Below are 6,366 nucleotides of genomic sequence, written 5' to 3' on the forward strand. Positions count from 1 at the left end.
GCAAAACAGCTCGAGTGCTGACCCAGATCCTCCCTGTCTATTGACCCATAGATGTCAAATTTCACGGCTCTGAGTGCCCGGCGCGCTTGAGTAGCATGTAATCTGATCTATTGCAGCCCACTGAGCAGCTCGTAGAACATAAGAGCCGCTGGCTGGAGCTGCTATGATTTGAAGAGTGCATGTTTGTCAAGAGAGCATCTTTTTCTCTGGTGCACTTCTATTGAGCTTCTGCGACAAAACAGTGGATTTCTCACCAATGCGAGAACACAGAAATGTGAAAATGGTCTCTTTTGAAAGAATAATCTAAAAGATAATATAGAGTTTTTGGCTGTTTGTGGCTGACTGAAGCAATAGTGCGATTAGGAATGTGACATCTGAATGTTTCCTCAGAGGTATCAAATTTCACATTGCGATTCTATTGTCACACAATAAAATAAACTACACAGTCAAATTCTGAGAATGAGAGCTTTCTTGTGATATATGACTTGACTGTTTTGTGAAAAATATAAAAAATACACATTCTTCGTAAAAATTCTTTGCAATCATTAGGCGGAAATTTGTGTGTGGAATGAATACATTTCTAAGCTTCATTTTACTGCTTTGTGTATCATAAAACCAAAAGGTATGGCATTCTTTGTAAAGAAGAGACTCTAAGCTTTCAAATGATACCATATGAGCTGCATATTCATGCAAATGAAGCATACGTTTTTTTTTTTTTTTTTTTTTTTTACTGATTTTATACCTGTATCCGGGTCCGCAGAGCTGAGGTTTTAAAATTATGCAGGATAATATATGTTTCAAGTAATTTAAAAATGTATAATTTCATGCCCAATATATTTTGTAGTTCAAAATAATACGAAATACACTGTTTCATGACATTTCTTTCATGCAAATGTTAAAGTTATATTTAAATAAATTTTGACCTGTTTTTCAAGATCAAGAAGTTTCAAATTATTTGTTTTGTTTGTTTTGTGAAATTATAGGTGAATTAAGTTATGCATTATACAACACTTCATGCACTTAAATATTGTTTAAAGCTTATGCAGTTAATGAATAGTTTAAATTTAAAATTCAGCTGCCAGTCATTATTTTTGATTACTATTATAGCATACACACTTTAAAGTAGTTTAATGTAAAATATTTTTGATTAATATTATGGAATTGTAAAATAACTTTAATGAGTAATTAGAGGATATTGTTTTTTTTTGTATTTTAGATTAAATAATGTATAATGTATTAAATTAAATTGATGGGATGGCTGCTCTGATTATTTTACTGTAAAATTTACAGGTTATTTTTTACAGTGTTGATTCAGTTCAGCTGTAAAAATGATTAATTAATAAATCAGTTCAATTTGGCTATAAGGCAGCTCTGCAGAAAACAGTGATGTCATCATCCAGCTCAGTTCAGTTCTCATCAAATCGAACTGTTTGGTATGGTTTTGTTTATACATTTCCTTAGAACAGAACTGGGCTAATCTGGTCATACCTCCTAGTAAGAACTAGCTGCTGCATTTTGGACCAGCTGGAGTTTGTTTATTAAGCATTCAGAGCAACCGCTCAATAAAGCATTACAGTAATCTAACCTTGAGGTCATGAACACATGAATTAACATATGTCACGGTGTGACAAATGGCATGTGGAACTTATTCCCGCTGAAGCAGTGTTCCCGGTGGAACGCTTTGAGTGTAACCCTGTTCCCAGGCCTGTGTGCGCGTTTGTTGCTGTGACAACCCCAAATGACGGATTGGCAACAGGTGTGGGGGATTTACTCAGAGAGTTTGCGTGAGGCCTCATCAACAGTGGAGAGGATAAAAAGCAAGAGAGAGGTGGTCGGGGTGGTTTTTCTCCCTTGTGAAAAGTCGTTTTATTGGGTTAAATAGTTACTGGAGGACGGGTGAATGAAGAGGAAAGTGTTGCTTTGATGAGGGATTCGAGGACAACAGAAGGAGAGTGAAATACCCTGTTTGCATTGGAGAGGAGCTAAGTAACTGAGAACTGAGTCTTGTAATTGCACACGTTTGACACTGAATTGGATGTGGTTTGGAGTGTTTGGATCACGATCATAAATAAATTCATTACCGATCTCTTACCTCTCCCTCCTTTATAAATGGTGATGTGAACTCTGACTGTGAAGAAAAACATCTCAGAACATCCTCAGTGGCAGTGAGGATCGCGCCCTCCCTTCCCCTCGGACAGAAACCCGAATGTGAGTGCTGGCTTTAAATTGCACTTCGTGAAGTGAGTTTGCAGTGCCTAAAATTGATGTTTTTCCCCCACATTATATGCTTGAAGTGGAATTGTCGTGTGTGTGTAAGCTACATTCCTTTTTGCCATGCACTCTCCATGTGTTATGCGGGCTGACTGTCAATAGTAAGAGTTCTGTGACACTGATCTGTTCCAACTGTCTGGATGTTGAGGAATTATCATCTGGGATGTGACTTAACCCCTCTGTTGTGCTAATAGGAGAAGAGATGCCCTGTTGAAATATTTACTATCTGCCTCAGAAAAGCCCTGTGCAAACTGTTGACTTCGAGTCTGCTGTATCCTTGCCATTCAACTGTATTGTGAGAAGTGTTCGTTCCGTCCAATGCATGTGAACTGTACACTTGCCTGAAACATCCATTCTGTCTGTCTCAGAAGAAGCCCCGTTCAGCCTGTTGACTTCGAGTCTGCTGTATCCCTGCCATTCAACTGTACTGTGAGAAGTGTTTGCTCCATCCAACGCATGTGAACTGTATACTTGCCTGAAACATCCATTCTGTCTGTCTCAGTAGAAACCCTGCACAGCCTGCTGACGTCGAGTTTGCTGCATCCTTGTAGCCCACCTGTGCTGAGAGAAGCGACTGTTCCTCTGTCACGAATCTGAGGCTGGCATGCTCTGTCTGGAATATCCACTCTGACGGTGTCAGGAGAAGCCACCTTACTGTAAGACCGTGCACCTGCCGTATACGTACTCGACTGATATCATTCACCTCAAATTCCGTACCTGTGGAAGAAGGAAGGAAGGCTGGAATTACATACTTACCGGAGGAGACTTATCCGGACCCCTCACTTGCCAAACACATCCCCACCTCAAGGCTGTGTATCTGCCGTGTACGGACCTGACCGATATCCCTCCGTCCCAAGTTCTGCATCTGTGAAAAAGGGAAGGAAGGTTGGAAGTATTTAATTATCAGAGGAGACTTACCAGACTGCTTGCTTGCCGATCGTATTCCCACCTGTGAAATACCTACTTGACCACCCATCTGTCCATCTATTGCGGGGCCCGCACAGAGGAAGAGGGTGGGAGAGTCCCCGGTCGCTGCACTGTTCACCTTCAATCCCTGAGGGCAACAAAGAAGAAGATTTTAGATTAGGATTTCCAATTTGCTTTTACTTCAAAAAACTTGTTAAATTTATTCTCTGTCTCCGACTCTTCCCTCTGATACGCTCCTCGAGGTGGTCCTGGTTTAGGGGTGGGCGCAGTCTAGCTTGGGTCTCCCGACCTGTGACACATATACATATATATACACACACGCATTTGATGGAAAACACATAATAGTGAGAGAAGAGAATTCTTCCTCCTTCAAACTGTCTTCATTTTAGTGTGGTTGTCTGGGCAGATATTGTTTGTGTAATATCAGCATTTGTGTAATATCACTTTGTGTTTGTGTAGTATCAGCATGACTTGCTCAGCTTTGTAACAAAAAGCAGAAATATACCATTTCGAAAGCACTGACCTATGAACCTCAAACGTTCCAGTCCAGACTGTAAAGTCATTGTTGGCTGCAAAGTCAACAGTTTCATTATTTTTGCAGACTAAATGTCTTGGTAGTGCCACCTTATATTACTCTTCTCTCTCACCCTACTCCTTAAGCATCTGTGAAGTGTTAAGTCAAGGTCTTTATACATGTGCATCTCAAAAAATTAGAATATCATTTAAAAGTTCTTTATTTTTTTGTAACTAATTCAGAAAAGCAAACATTCTTATATTCTAGATTCATTGCACACAAACTGAAATATTTCAAGAGTTTTTTTTATTTGAATACTGGGCCTTTTAATTCAGCCTTGTGAAGATTGTCAGGAAAAGCCGATTCAAGAACTTGGGAGAGCTTCACAAGGAGTGGACTGAAGCCAGAGTCAGCACATCAGGAGTCACCGCACTCAGACGTCTTCAGGAAAAGGGCTGCAGCTATCACATTCCTAGAACCAAGCCACTCCTGAACCAGAAAAAACGTCAGAAGCATCCCACCTGGGGTAAGGAGAAAAAGACCTGGACTGCTGCTCAGTGGTCCACAGTCCTCTTCAGATAAAAGTAAATTTTACATTTCATTTGGAAATCAAGGTCTGGAGTCTGGAGGAAGACTGGAGAGGCACAGAATCCAAAGTCCAGTTTGAAGTTTCTGAAGTCAGTGATGATTTGGGTGCCGTGACATCTGCTGGGATTGATTCATTGTGTTTTATAAAGTCCAAAGTCAATGCAGCCATCTACCAGGAGATTTTGGAGCACTTTATGCTTCCATCTGCTGACAACCTTTATGGAGATGCTGATTTCATTTTGCAGCAGGACTTAAGCACCTACCCACAGTGCCACAACCACTTCCAAGTGGTTTGCTGACCATGATATTACTGTGCTTGATTAGCCAGCCAACTCACCTGACCTGACTCTCACAGAGAATCTATGGGGTATTGTGAAGAGGAAGATAAGTAACATCTGAAAAACAATACCTGGGCTTCAATAACGCCTCAGCAGTGCCACAGGCTGATCTCCTTCATGCCACGCCAGCAGTAATTTGTGCAAAAGGAGCCCCAACCAAGTATTGAGTGCATAAACCTACTTTGGAGATATTAAATATTTCTGTTTTGTAAGAAAATATTCAAATTTTTTGAGATGCTGAATTTTTAATTTTCCTAGTGGTAACCATCAGAAATAAAACAAAACACTCTTGAAACATTTCAGTTTGTGTGCAATGAATCTAGAATAAAAGAAAGTTTGCTTCTTTGAATTAAATTACAAAAAATAAAGATCTTTTCCATGGCATTCAAATTTTTTGAGATGTACTTGTGTGTGTGTATATATATATATATATATATATATATATATATAGATATAAAGATGCATGCAGATTTTTGGGCACCGCTGGTTAAAAATTTCTATTACTATGAATAGCAGCAGAAAATAAGTAGAAAAACAACTCCCAGACTAGTGTGTTACAATTTTAGATGTAAAAAAAGAAAGGAGCATCATGCAAATGTTTGGTACGGTGCCTGCAAGGTGACATGTTCGGTTCACTTAGTTTTGTCGTGGCCACGACATAACTCATGGGAACGTGATAATATGTCATGGCCACGAGATATTCATTTGAGGGAACATCATATTAACTCATGGGAACGTGATAATATGTCATGGCCACGAGATATTCATTTGAGGGAACATCATGGGAACGTGATTTTATGTCGTGGCCACGAGATCATTTTGTTGAAGTAACGACATCCTTATGTCATGGCCTTGAGATGCTATGTTAAACAAACACATCCATTTGTCGTGGCCACGACTTCTCATGTTGAGGGAACAAAATATTTTTCTTCTGGCCACGAGTTTAATGTGTAAACAAACCTGCGTGACCATAGCAACCCGGGAATATCAAAAATAGAAAAACATTTTTATTAACATTAAACATTTAATTTAATATTAACTTATTAGGGCTATATTTTTATATTTATTGTTATATATGCTTATTTCTGCTTTCAATTTGTGTTATATATGCTTCCAATTCTGCTTTACCTAGTTAACGTTTTGTATAATTATGCTAGCATTTGCTAGCCTACCATGTATTTTGGGAATAAATGCCTGACAATTATACCAATAAAGTTTTGACTTTATGATTGTATGTATGCTCATGTGTGATAAATGAGCATGTTGTGTTTTCATTTACAAATGAAACTACGTGAATGATTAATTCCTCTTTATCGGTATATTTTTCAGATAAATGATAAATGAGCATGTTGTGTTTAAATATTAAATATATGTTAAATTTAAATTACATTCCACCAAAAGTTCCAGACAGCATAATTAAAGCTTTATTGGCATGTCGAGCACTTACAGTAAGCTAATATTTACAAAAGTATTCAGAAAGTTATGTAGAGATTGAAATGAAGGGGAAAAAAATAAATATAAATGAATATGAAAATATAACCAATAATAATAGTCTAATAATAATAATAATATACAAATATTATGGGAAAAAGACGATCAGTTAATGGACTTACAAGACTATAGGATGGATAAAAAGTTTTCTTGTAGGCCTATTTTATATTATGCACTTTATGTAATATTTATTCATGATAAACTTAACGGAGTGTCTATTTACACTTAGTGCAAATA

Source organism: Cyprinus carpio, chromosome A4 (genome assembly GCF_018340385.1).
Source record: "Cyprinus carpio isolate SPL01 chromosome A4, ASM1834038v1, whole genome shotgun sequence".
Taxonomy (NCBI): Eukaryota; Metazoa; Chordata; class Actinopteri; order Cypriniformes; family Cyprinidae; genus Cyprinus; species Cyprinus carpio.